The 13,162-nt window shown below is 36.4% G+C and overlaps 1 protein-coding gene across 15 annotated transcripts in view; it reads right to left on the bottom strand.

Moving 5' to 3' along the window:
• Positions 1-11,305: 11,305 nt before the first annotated feature.
• LOC140228490 (CUGBP Elav-like family member 1-A) overlaps positions 11,306-13,162 on the bottom strand; it is a 135,377-nt gene continuing 133,520 nt past the window's right edge. For all 15 annotated transcript variants that reach the window (XM_072308707.1, XM_072308716.1, XM_072308714.1 and 12 more), the window contains one exon: positions 11,306-13,143. The gene's annotated coding sequence lies outside the window, so the exon portion shown is untranslated. The remainder of the gene's footprint in view (positions 13,144-13,162) is intronic.

Below are 13,162 nucleotides of genomic sequence, written 5' to 3'. Positions count from 1 at the left end.
ATAAATGCTTAAGATCATCAAATAATTATTCATGGTAAATCTGTTGAGATGATTCAGTTATAAGAAGATAAGGTTATCAAGTTCATAAACTGATTTAGAGCTTCTTCACAAATTGCAAAATCAGAGGTAAAGCAGCTGAACAGCACCTTTACACCGATAATTTCTATGCCGATAGCCCACGGGCAATTCAGGGCTACACACACCTCTGCGACCGAGATCTTATCTGCTAGTCCAAGTTTTGCCGATGTGTCAAATTCATAATGAAAAGTCAGGATAACAAAGTTCACATCCCTTTACCTAGACTTTGTTAGATGTGCAATAGTAAAATTACGCAAATCATATTATTGTCAAAGTCTGATGTAAGTTAGTTGAAGTCTGCCAGCAGAGATATGAATCAAGTTCTTTTTGCTTATCAGTTCCTGGAGTAGCGACTTTTAAAATTTTCAACAATATTTTGAGGATAGAGAAACGCATTACATTCTCGATAAATCGCTGATATACTTGATCCAAGGTAGATTTTAAGGTCCTCAAAGCGGATGATATTTGTGGGTTTGTTCATTGGAATCCCTGTTGACTGATCATGCCACCAAGAGTTAACTTTTTTTTTTTTTTTTTTGGTGAAGTTTAGAGGTCCGACATAAATTTTTAGTTGCCCAGGATCACCGGCCCTCCGCTGATGTCGAGCCCCAATATCATGTTGCAGTGGCGGATCCAGAGGGGCGCATCGGGCGCGCGCCCCTCTTTATTTTTTGTTTAAACAAGAGAAATAAAGGAGACAAAATGGGGGGGGGGGGGTGCGCTAGGGAATTCCTAGATCCGCCACTGTGTTGGTCAAATCAAAGGAAACAAATATGACAAAATGAACATTTTCCTGAACGGAGTACAAAGTATCTTTGGTCTAATGACGTAGACGCATTTCGATGCGAATCGTGCACTGATTTGTTACTACTGGAGCAAGATAAATCCTTTTACAATGATTTTTGAAATTACATGTACCTTGTTTTGCTTGTGGTGGGGTGGTCGTGTGACGAGTCATGGTTTCAGAATTGACATACCAACAGAGGCCGATCGAACAGTTTACACAATTTTCACAAATTTAAAGGGAATATTACCTCTTGAGATCTGGTAACAAGATAATTCCATTCCAATACTGGTATAGGCCTACATACCTTCGACGCATTTAACACGTGGAATGTACTTTACATGCATTATGTGTCGCTATGTCAGGCAAGGCTCAGGTAAATCTCGGGCAAGCTTGAGGGTTGTCGGGGATAGCATCTTTGTTATAAGCTGATGTATAACATTTGAATGCGTTATGTTTTCTGGCCTATAGAAATCGTAGTACATGAACGTGTCTTTTTGGTGAACCAAACCTTTTTTTTTTTTTTTCATTCTCTCATGACCGAATAGCTTTGATATATTTTACAGAGAATCTACAAGAACCCAATCTTCACGTATAATGTCAAGCATAGTTTGAATGGAATCGGTCTTTCGATAAATGTATAGATGTAATGAAGCCATTTCAAGATCATTTATAATATATAGCAACAAAGAGAGTAACTCACTTGATCAGACGAGCTGTTTTGAATTTTCATTTCGAAGTTATTCTGCTGCCATCATGGCCATGTGGATGGTCCTTAATCGCATTGTTCTTTATATTTTCACCGATATTCCATCGACCTCTTGCGTCTACATTTTTTCGTACTGAATTGACCTAGAACACTCCACGACTAATCACTCAAGTTTTCACCTTTCAATGCATCTCATTCAGTTCGTATCGCTCCTTCTTCCACAAGAAACAGGTGGACGAGCACAATGTACCTCTCACATTCATTTCACCAAACAAACATATCAACCCATATCATATAAACAATAAGCCAGTTTGTAATTAGCTCATGTGCACATTTCCATTTTTTTTCCTCAGTTGGTTACGAACTCCATTCGTTTTCAAAGCGAAATATTGCATAAACTTGCCCTGACTTTAGTTCATGGTTCCGCTTTGTGTATGAGTAGAAAAAGGTCATTTGTATCAACAGGGCATGTTATTTTTTATATTCACCGAGATAAGTATTTGTGATGTAATAATCATTCAAGTAATCCTTATAAACTGTGTTTACCAGCACATCACCTGACAGCATAAGTGGTACAGTATTTGTCTATATAAATAGAAAATGATTGTTGATATATTTGATGCAAAATAATAAAACAGATACTTTCCCAAGTCTTAATTGATGGATCATTCTGGTCACCTGGTCTGTGCAAGTTCATTCTTTGTTTGAACATGACTGATGAATTCCATGAATTGTTACTCAGGCAAGCTTATGCATTTTGTCACTTTGAGAATGAGTGAAGTGCCTAACCAACTGAGAAAGAAAGAAAGAAAGAAAGAAAGGACATTTGTACCCATGTGCACATGAGCTAACTCCAAACTGGCTTATTACCATCATATACTTGGCTTTAATGAACACCAAGTCAAACACCATTTATAAAGATTACATGAAAAATCATCACATCACAGATCATTATCTCGGTGAATTTAAAAAGCAACATGCCTGTTATATGACATTTTTCTGTTGGTGTGCAAAGTGGAATTACAAACTGAGTTACACAGGCCAACAGCTTGACTCACCCACAACAACACATTCTGACAGCCTGCATAAGTTTCATGCCAACTTCACAAAGAAGAACCACACAGATGTATTTCGTGGCTAATTTATAATTCCCTAAGGCACATTTCCTGAAGAGCTTTGCAATATGCTCTTTTTATTGTAAGATGTGTTCACTGCAGTCACTACGGCAGCAGTAAAGATAATACTGTATATACATAATCAACGTCTAAAATCAGTTTTGTTTGATTGTGATTGTTGTTGAGATTATTTTCCTGTGGTATATTGTAGGGCATGAAATGCTGCATGTCTGAACCTATCATGTATTATGGATTTATACCCCTGGCATTCAATTTTGGTCCTGTGTCCATGATGACTTCTGCTGATGTGAACAAGTCTTCAAATCACAACTCCATGAATCATTCCATCGAAACATGGATCTAACTGTTTTAATCATTTAACATTTACTTTTTCTGTTAGGTCTACCACCAAGCTCCTTACCTAAAAAAAAGGAAAAGAAAAGAAATTATTCTTAATGTCATCGACAAAAAAGTTAGCTGGATACATCGTGGTATGAAACTTGCCAGGACAAGATAAACTACGTAGCTCAAAATTGGCAAGACAGGTTTTATACAAAACAAATCCACACCAATAGTTTCCTTTACTCTCAATCCGGAAAATTTTCCATGTGGTAACGACGATTGTATTGTCATATTATCTGAAGTATAGCACAGACTCCAACCCTAAGCATCTTAATGAAAAAGGGGATCAGGAGATTGAGTAATAATAGATCTAGAGTGACAAGACATTCAAAAAGAACACATTTTTTTCTATCAAACATCTCCAGAATTGATGATTTTTAGATCTATTCACATCAGCAAAAGTCAACATGTAATGGATGACAGCTCCCCTACCACAGGTTTAAAAACAAGTGTAAAGTGTCTTTCATTTCCAGGAGTGATATGGCTGTCTTCATGACAAAAAAAAAAAAAAAAACAACAACAACAACAAAAAACAAAAAGCAAAAAAAAATCTTCTGTGCCCGCATGTATTATCAGGTGTATGTGTGTTTGTACATGATTGCCTGTGAGTGTATTTTTCGGTGTTTGGGATTGGTTTGCTCACATTTTGGATGTTCTAACAATGGTCTACATGTAACTTGAGACAGATCCCTTTATTCACATCCAAGGTAAATGTATGTACTTGTTTTTCTCATCACCCAGTACACTGATTGCTGAGCAAAACATGCAGATTCAGAACAAGGAAAATTGTTTTGGGTGCAAAACATTGCAGGTCATATTTTATTTTTATTGTATTTTTTCTTCCTTTGTCATTTCACTGCACAAATGAATTCGTTTGTGCAAATGTACAATCCACACACAATTCAGTATCAACCAAAGTCGCTGCTACCCGCTGTCATTGTTTCTCAGGCAGTGTATCGCTGTGTCATCTCCTCAGTTTGCTCGAGGTCAGCGAACAGGTCACATACCAACATCAAATGTATATTTTCTTGAAAACATACCTCTTTTTTTGTTTTACTTTAAAACTTCACAAGAAGTAACGAGGGTGGTTTGGACTTCAAAATATTCAATAAATTACAGATATAAAACGCTGAAGTCTCCTATATCTACAAATCTCTATGTAACCTTCCTGCAAGAAACATTATACTGGCACAAAAAATATTTACTACTGTCTTCACAGATCCATAAATAATAATCACGCAACAAACGGCATCACACTTTTACAAAAGCAACAATTCCTACGACAAAGCAAACTGTGGGTGGAGTAGGATTTACAAACTGGCAATATAAGGGATGGAAATGGCAGGGTGATAGCAGGAGGAGAGAAAGGTGCATGCGATATAGTACTCATAGCACTACATTGCAACCCATGTCCCACCAGGTCTGTGACTTGATGCTTGCACAGATGCGTGAGTGTGTGTGTTGGGGGGGGGGGGTAAATCTGTTGAAAGGTACATTGAAGTTTTATGGAATATGTGTTCTCCACAGAGTCCATGAAAACATATCAATTGGTCCTGAAAGGGAAAATTACAAGCAAACATACAAAGACATTTTTTGTTTTATTTGTTTGATTGATTATGGAAGGAGAGGGAATAGGGTGTGGGTCAAGCAACAAGGAATGCTGTGATTTCTGAGACTCAGCACATTCACAATAAGTGCAGGTGTGATCATTTTGCAATGATAACAAAATGGCTACAGAATGTCTCAAGGGTCACACTACACAGCAGGTTAACATGTACCAGTTAAACATTTGTTTTCATTAAGTATCAACACAACAACCAATCTCGACGAACTTTTGCTTCACTTCTTTTACAAAGAATACACGACACAACTGTCAAGCATATTAAAGTACACATACATGCTGAATGACAGGCAAAACACTATATTTTTCCAGTACTGACATAACATCTATGTAACAATCAATTTACCTAATATGTACGAAAACCACCACCCAACGTTTTTATTGCATTTAGTTTCAAAATCAAAGGGTTTCACAAAGACATTGTCCTAACAGGGATACGGGTCAACAAGATATTTTTTTCACAAGTACCTGACTAACATCACATTTTTTTAATGGCTACCCTGAAGTTTACAATGACGTTGAATACATTTTTGCATTCAAACTCAGCCCTTTAAAAAAGCTTTCCATACTTGTTTTTAATGACTTTGTACTGTACATAAGGAGCATTCATACACATTGTTAACAAATAAAGATTGCATATAACTTTCTTTAGCAAAATTTTGGCATTTTGGCGAAATTGAATACATTCACATCACTTTAGCATCTAGAACATACTGGTTACAATATCAGCATGTCTTTAAGATCAGAGCTGCCTACATTCTAAAAGATGAGCAAAAAAAAAAAAATGAAAGGGTAGTTCATACATTCCATTACTACTCAGCAAATGAATGGAACTCCATGACTACTACTTGTGGCCTTTATACATACTCTTCTTCTTCTCTAGCAGTCCAAAAGCTGACGGTTGCAGATTGCACGGTACTCGTATGGCGTAATTAATACCACTTGAACGATTATACAAACCAGATGGCTTTTGAGCCAACAATTACATGTCACCCATGAACTGGACTCACAAGCATTGCATAAGTTTTATTTGATGAGGTTGGACTAATTAGCACTTCCAAATATATAGCAAAAATACAAGTACAAAAGAAGGACTCAAAAACATGGGGGGACATGAAACGTAATGATAGTATCACCTAACAAAAGTAATTCAGAAACTTTTTTTTTTTGGTGGCAAAAGGGTGTATATGATGATCAACCGAGACAGAATTTAGAGGCAAGGAGATTCAGCATGGGTATTTACAGTTGTGGGTTTATAACAGGACAATACACTCACAACACAGACTGCACAAGGCTACAGCCCCTGTGAATGGTTGGGGGGGGGGGGGGGAGGTTCAACAGGTCAATAGGTATGGATTGTGGTCGTTGCATTAATCAACTTAATTACCCATCTGTGAACTTTACCTACAGAATAAAGAAATCAGAGTCACAGGACCTACAGGCATTAAACAAAGCATATAGTTATCATTCAGTTAAAAGTCAACACATGACAGGATCCATGTTTCCAAATCCTTGGTGTGAAGAAAGGGGATGAGAATTCTTCAAGTGTCTCGGTGTGGCACTCTCCAAAAGAACATACTTTGTAGAACAGTGGATGAACCCCTGTACCCAGCTATGAAGTATCATCTGTGATACAGGTTCAGTGGTGTCAGACAAGTGTGAGATACAATGGATTTCCTACCTCACCTCTCCCCCCTTTCTCCTATTTGGATTAATACTGGTATGCTTTTTTTGTGAGAAATTTCTTTTAGTGATCTACAAAACAACAGCACCATTGGTGATCTGCATCACCCTGTAAAAGGTGTTTATTGTTTATGAGCATTGTTTCTATGTGTGAATAGTTGGGGGGGGGGGGGAGGGGGAGTTGAGGACCAGTCTATAAATTGTAGTAATTTGGATGCAGTAGCCAACTATGGTTTGTGAGAAGTATCATGATAACCAAATGAAGAATTACTATACTGCGGCTGGAGTTTTACCAGAAAACAGACCTGCCGTTTTTATCACAGACTGACTGGATGAACTTAAGGTGAAACTAAGTCAGGTGGCTCTGGACAGGGGAATAAAGTAATGTGGAGTGGTATACACAGACAGGTACAGCAAAGCTCATTCTCTCACTTGACGCAGTATTGTGGGGGAGACAAGAAAAGAAGAACAAGGACACACAGAGAAATACATGACAAAACTAGCTAGCCTTTTAATAATACCACACAGGAAACAGACAACAAAAGATTTACAAAGAGAGAACAAATACAAACATTTGGTTATAGGGTGGGTACAAAATGAACACTTAAAGCAGATAAACAAACATGACAGTAGCGAGATAAATGTTTCTTTAAATAAACAAAACAAACAAAGAAGAAAAAAAAAAACAGCTGGGTGACTGTTGGGAAAATAGAAAGAAGCAGTCATTTAGGGTTAGGTAATACAGTGAATGTTGACATCATTTTCCTTTTGGTTTTTTCCCCAAGAACCCCATTCCTTTTAAACATTTCACCACTTCCAGTAATTCACAGAACTGTTCAATACACTGTGTAAACAGAATTTCATGTCAAATACTAGGATTAATGGTGATGCTCATTTCCCAAAGAATAGGGAACCCATTATCCTACACGTCACAGGATACATTCGGGCAACAACTTCAAAGTAACAGTAATTTTCATGACATCATTGCAGAGTTAAATAGAAAAAAATATGTACTACTTGGAATGGTTTTCTGAGACGTCACATGCAAACCAGTTAAAACGTGTATGGAATTGAATGTTGACGATAAATTCAGAACATTGGCACAAGTTTACTGTTTGAAAAAGTTAAATACAGTGAAAACAATCATATTATGGCTGACAATATCTCGGATGGATAAATTTGATCAGTATTATGTAAATTCATCCATTTCTTTCTTATGAATGTGTTACAAAACATACTTCAATAGAAGCACTTTTGATTCTAGCCCTGTAGAATTGACTGTAAAGGGACAGAGAGCTTTACATGGAAAAAGGCCCTTATAATGTAAGAGAAAGAAGCCTCTACTATGATTGTCAATGTGACTAAGCTTTGGTGATAAAAAATATTCTTGTCACTCAGCAATGGCAAAATGAATGTGACTTGTTTTTTTATGTCATGAATGTCTGAGGCAAACCTGCCTAACAATGCATTTTCTCTTTCTATGCATACTGGCTATCAAACAGAAAAAGGAATTTCTTTTGGGAAAGTGTCAACACACTGGGAAAAAGTTGAGAAAGTGCACATTTTGCAATGAAGAGACAGACGATTGTCGGGGTTCTACTGGAGGAAAACACATGTCACATATTCCTACATAAAGAAACAATGTACAAACAAAACTTTTTGTGGGTAAGAAGAAAAAACTGACAAATTACACAACTCAAGTAAAATCTACACATATACACATATCGATGATCAACATGTACTGGTCTCTGTGTCACAAAGACCAAACAACTCGACATGAAAAACATGAACAGAAGCTATTCATTGCGGTATACCTTAACCCCAAAACCACTCTTGCAAAGATGAATACAATGGATGAATGAATAACAGTAGTGCTAGAATACTACAAACTTTTATACACTTTTACAACACACATAAAACAATTAGTAACTCTTTTTGTCTTCATGTTATAGGTCAATACCAACACTTCACAAACTACAGGTGGGCAACATCTTAACGGTACAGAGGTGAGTACTCAAAGGTCTTAAAGTATCTCTTCTAAAATATTATGGAAGTCACACAACAACCTAACAAACAAAGAGTTAGCCAGGAAACAGATCAACTAACACAGGCATTATACGGTAAAATTGCACTTCTCTGGCATTGGTTAATTGTATTTTCCCCCTCCTTTTTAGTATCACTGTATTCAAACATTCAAACAGAGAATACAATCATTTTTCAACAACTACTAAGTCAACAGAACCTACAGACTATATTGTTAAATATGATTGCATAGGTGTGTCTCATTTTTCCCTAGTGCTAAACGTTTGTCCAAGATAACCTGTATTCTTCTTTATGTCATATAAATGACTGGTTTAGGGATGAGTGCATTCATCCCATTTTGTTTTGTTTCTTTAAATCCATATTACTATATTATTATTTTTTATTTGTATGTTCTCCCATGGCACTGAGAGAAATAAAAGGAAATTAAAATCTGGTAACGAATGGTCACAAAATAACGTCAGATTAAGAAAATAGCAAGAAAATATCAAACAATCTGCAGACTCATCAAAATACTGTAAAATGATGTACAAGTTACCATCATAAAAGACTGTCAATTGGGGGAACAAATCAAAGAAAATATACTACCCTGACAGAACCTTTCTACAGTGCTGAAAGTTCAAATGATACTGTAGTCCAATATAGACACACAGCAGCTGGCTCTGTGTGAAACACATGGGTCAAGACATGGTGAAATACACAACTTTATCTACAAATAAAAAGCAATCCCACGGTGAACACACATATTATACATACATAGACATAAAATGCATGTTGTGTGTCTGGCAACCTCAAACCCTGAATAGTGATATGATATGATGGTAGTTTGTCTCTGCACATATACTCATCTAGTACTATGTCTCTTGTATTGAACTACAATACAACAAAATAAATCAGTGGGATTGACATTCCACTTGAGGGTTGGCATCTTAATTTTGTCCAATTTATCTTGCTTTGTGGCACTGAATTCACATCTTTGTCCAAATTGCCTCAATTCATTTGGTTAACACTGTCTAGATAATTCCTGATCAAATGAGCAGTAAGTACATGAAAACAGCTTGTCTTTATACTTGTTCCTAGAAGTGAAAATCAAAACACTCAAGAACTAACAATAAACAATAAGATGATACACAAAATGTACATGCACAATGGCTAGTTACACATCTCCGCACAATGAGACTACAATATTTGAATACATTTGAATTACATAATACTTTAGTTTTCTTTTTTCTTTCAAAACATTACTGTACATTTACATATATAGATGTCTCTTGACGATAGTCTTTTTTTGTGTGATTTCTGTACACCAAACAGAGAGAGGAACACATCTAGCAGAACAATCACAAGTTATTACACACAATGAAGCCTGGACAATTAATGGCATACTTGCCTTTCCACAGAAAAAAGCTTAATGTGTGCAATGATCTTTCTGGTTCGATTTTCTATTCTATGCATGTCATATTTAGGAAAGTCTGTCCCTACTGAGTAAAATGGAAATCTGTCAATCAACATTTACCAGCTGGTGGCCTAATACATGGTATCTGCTGGGGTCAAGAGAGCATTCTTACAGTGCAGCAAAGAAACGTGCCGACTCTTTACGCTTCTCGATCATATAGTCTTCACCTGGAGCACTAATATTCAATATATCTGGCCCATTGCCTATATGATGCATGAAGGTAGGTTCTGCTGTCAAACTCTATGGCACTTTCCTTTCCTTTCCTGACACAGCGAGTCAGTGTTTGCAGGTTCATTTTGATCTGATATAAGAAGTGCTACAACTTTGCTAGCACTGAAAATTGCAATATTTGACTATTTCTTTTAAGTACTTGATAGAGAAGAAGCTGTTGAGATACCATTTTTTTTCAAATGGCCTACAACTGTTTTCTTTTTTATATATATTGAGCTAAGCAGCAAACTATCAAAAAGTATACTTTTTTCTCTTTATCTCATTAGGTTTCCCATGAGATTTCACCCATGATATATTTCCTTGTGATACTGAAATGAGGTGTAAAGAAGAAATAGTCCAGACCTTAGTGCATAGTTGTCTTATTCCTCTCTCCTTTCACCATGTGCACAATTAAGACTCTATATATCCTGTTTATTGTCAGTAATATGGTGCACAAAATCCAAAAAGAGCTATGTCGATGCATTTGCTAATCATTGCTATTTCTAATCATTTGCTGTAAGTAACAATACTTCTCCGCTTTAAAAAAAAAAAAAAAAATTAAAGAAAACAGTGCTTTTCTGGGTGTGTCCGAATCAAAACCTACTATAGTACATGCAGACCTTGAGTAAGATGACATAATTCATAGCAAGTCCATGACATTCATTGCTGTGCTGAGCACAAAATAAATTAAAATCAAAAATTAAAAATTCACATATTTTTGTTTCCAGGTATTACACACACATACAAAGTATTCTACACCTGTCTTCTCATTATATGTTCCTGAATAGGAGTAGTACTTGTCAAAGTGATGAATATCAGTGTGGCTGGGCAGCTGATCAAAATGAATACTGTTTTCATTCCAATCCTTCTCTCAAGTAGACGTCTTTCAGACCAATATATCACACATGCCTTCCATAGACCTTTGGCTTTATTTTTCCCCATGCACTGATCTCTTATGAGTAATACAAGCTTGGTTTCTCATCTGTCTCTTGGAGATATGCCTTCCATGAAACCTGTGAAATTCTAGCAATGCTTTGATGGCAGCAGTCCTAACCCAATATCATTTTGTCTGTGTTTTCCTCCTTTGTGAATAGATGACTCAGAATAGTATTGTAAAACAGAAAGAGAGAGATAGACAGAGAGAGAGAGAGAGGGAGAGAGAGAGATAAAAAGGGAGAGAGATAGAGAAAGGGGAGAGTGAGAGAGAGAGAGAGAGAGAGAGAGGTCAGAAGTAAAGAATTACCCAGTTTGCTGTCCCTAAACTTATGTATGCAGACATAAAACATGAATTGACCAATGGAGTTCTGAGTGGAAAATTCATGTCAGATGGTATCATGTTAGGTGGATCTACAAGCTGAGAAAGATAGAATCAAAATCTGATTTTGAAATTTAGTGATGTCTAGTCATCTAAATATCACCAAGCTGGAGATAAACATGTGTAAATTCTTTGGTGAACTACTACCAACTGCCACTAAGGCCTCCTGATTCCAGTGCTTGTGCATTCCAGAAGAGGCAACTCTAAGACTTGAGTGTTTCATAATTCAAACAGAGATCAAAGAAGTATACAGCCTCGCTTGTAAACTTGCCTGATGATACAGTCAGAATCATATCGCTCATGAGATCTTGTGCATTTGAAAGAAGTAATATAAGTCTCTCTTCCAATGGGGACGGCTAGGAGAACTACAACTATGACTTGATAATGACTGAAAAGAGATGGTCTTCTACAAGGGTTGCCATGACAATCTCTTCAACTTTTGTCAGTTTTTGGTACCTGTATAGACTAAGTAGTGAGAACAGCTGACTTCATTCTTGTGCTCTGTACATGGAAATTCTATCCCACGACTATTTGGGAAATATGTTTCTTCTTTTGAAAACAAAACAAAAAAAATCAATTCAACACAGCAACAATTAAACTAGAAATCAACACTGCAAGAAAATGTACTACACAAAATTTTCAAGAGTCCATTAAAAATGACTACGATCTGGTACAGCAATCATCTGGTAACACCATTGAAAAACACACACAGAAAACATACTTTATCTTAAATACTCTGCAAAGGTCTTCATTGAGACGCACGCCTTAAAAACTTGAAACTTGTATAATTATAAATAAATAATGATTTAAACATACAAGAACTTGAATAATCAAAGACTTTGCACACCCTGTTTCTGTTCAACAAAACTGCCAAATGCCTTTTTTTTCCACACGGGGATACACATCACACAGTAATAATGTCAACTCCTGTTAAACATCAACTTTTAAAACACTCTGGGGCAATTTTCCATTTGAGGAAAATCACAAGTCACAAAGATGAAACTACTAAAAAAAATGGCATAAACTTTCAAAAAAGTATATAAGCTTGTGTAACATTCCATGCTTTTGAACAATAATAGAAATGACAATAATATGTAGGCTCAAGACAAATGTCAATAAGATTCAACTGAGGAGAAGCTTCATTTGACTACAGAGATCTAAACACACACACACATACATACATACATACATACACAAGCAAAGATTACGCAAGAATGATCCACTATACTATGAGCTACAGTTATCTGGATGATTAATTTCCTGGTTTATCCATTCACCTCCCTGATTTAAGCAACTCTCAAGTCTTGTGTTGTTGTTGCTGTTTTTTTCCTTTCATCCCTAAGTCTATGTGTTTCCTAACATTACTTGTGGCTTCTCGATTGCTTTTCGAACAATGCTGAAACAGTTTTGCAAAATTGCTACACACACAAAAAAAAAGTGTTAAAGAAGCATTAACTGAAACAGTGTAAGCGTTGGAATACTGTATAAATACACTTGTGTGAGGCGGACACATACTACCTAATAATCTGCTTTATGATTCTTGCTTCTGTTAACATTTTACTTCTTGGCGCATGTGGAGATACACGCTGACGTGCAAATTACACACAGACATTGAAGTCAAGTCAATAAACTTGTCACACAAGATAATAGCAAACCGGTATGGTTTCCAGGGGCAACGAGCAACGTTTACAGGCAGACGTCACATGACTTGGACAGAAGTATCGAGCGTTCTGATTGGTGGAAAAATAA

This window comes from Diadema setosum, chromosome 5, assembly GCF_964275005.1.
Source record: "Diadema setosum chromosome 5, eeDiaSeto1, whole genome shotgun sequence".
NCBI classification, from domain to species: domain Eukaryota; kingdom Metazoa; phylum Echinodermata; class Echinoidea; order Diadematoida; family Diadematidae; genus Diadema; species Diadema setosum.
The sequence above is the reverse complement of the archived record's forward strand: the minus strand, read 5'-3'. Positions and strand labels throughout refer to the sequence as shown.